The sequence below is a fragment of the Austrofundulus limnaeus genome, unplaced genomic scaffold (assembly GCF_001266775.1).
Source record: "Austrofundulus limnaeus strain Quisiro unplaced genomic scaffold, Austrofundulus_limnaeus-1.0 Scaffold2993, whole genome shotgun sequence".
Lineage (NCBI taxonomy): Eukaryota > Metazoa > Chordata > Actinopteri > Cyprinodontiformes > Rivulidae > Austrofundulus > Austrofundulus limnaeus.
The window spans coordinates 3,489-4,700 of NW_013955395.1; the positions used below are offsets into that span (position 1 = coordinate 3,489).

The 1,212-nt window shown below is 41.3% G+C and overlaps 1 protein-coding gene across 1 annotated transcript in view; it reads right to left on the minus strand.

Annotated features, from left to right (window-relative positions):
• The window catches only part of LOC106511610 (tripartite motif-containing protein 65), a gene marked incomplete at both ends in the record, with an annotated part of 4,306 nt that extends 3,309 nt beyond the window's left edge, over nucleotides 1-997 (minus strand). The window contains 1 exon segment of the mRNA XM_014000365.1: nucleotides 953-997.
• Nucleotides 998-1,212: the final 215 nt, after the last annotated feature.

Sequence of the window (1,212 nt, forward strand, 5' to 3'; positions counted from 1 at the left end):
TACAAAAACCTTCATAAACCTGTGATTCATAGCTCTGCCTACAAAAACCTTCATAAATCTGTGATTCATGGCTCCGCCTACAAAAACCTTCATAAGACTGTGATTCATGGCTCCGCCTACAGAAACCTTCATAAATCTGTGATTCATAGCTCCGCCTACAAAAAACCTTCATAAATCTGTGATACATAGCTCCGCCTACAAAAACCTTCATAAATCTGTGATTCATTGCTCCGCCTACAAAAACCTTCACAAATCTGTGATTCATAGCTCCGCCTACAAAACCTTCACAAATCTGTGATTCATAGCTCCGCCTACAAAAACCTTCACAAATCTGTGATTCATAGCNGGTCTGTATTTACCCTCAGATCACAACTGAACAATAGTTTTACTCCTTTGTTTTATTTTCTTATTATTTTCTTCTTTAACAGCACATTTAATGTCCATCTAACCATGTCTGAGTCTTGTCTGGTCCCATCATTAGCTCCTGTAGGTCAGTCACGTGACTCCAGCTTCCATGTGGTTTTTACTGGTTTCAGCTTCATTAACTGGGTGCTTTATGTTCGTAATGTTAGTCTGCTGTAGTAACCTGTCAGACTGCACCACTTCCTGTTTGATTTATATTTTAATGAGTTCTTTTAGAGGAGACATCATACAGTAACTAACAACTGACAGCTTGTTGTGTGACACAAACTGTCAGAAGCTACAAGTCACCACTGTTCACGTGTAACACTATCAGAGTAACATTAAAGCCACAACACAAGTGTCTGTGTGGCTAAAGTTAGCAGGGAAGCTATCGTTAGCTAGCCGACATTAGCTCGTTTTATTACCGTAAGTTTCCATGATGAACAAACATTATGAGTCCAAATATTACAACATTAAGATGACCTACAACAAGAGCCGTCAGAGGTCTCAGCACACACATGTAACACAATAACAACACACTTATTCTTACCGCTTCAGACACGTCCGGGCAGCGCGACGGAACGGGGAAGCGTCCCTGGTGACGTCACACGTAGTCATGACGCAAAGGCCTTCATAAACCTGTGATTCATAGCTCCGCCTACAAAAACCTTCACAAATCTGTGATTCATGGCTCCGCCTACAAAAACCTTCATAAGTCTGTGATTCATAGCTCCGCCTACAAAACCTTCACAAATCTGTGATTCATAGCTCCGCCTACAAAACCTTCACAAATCTGTGATTCATGGCTCC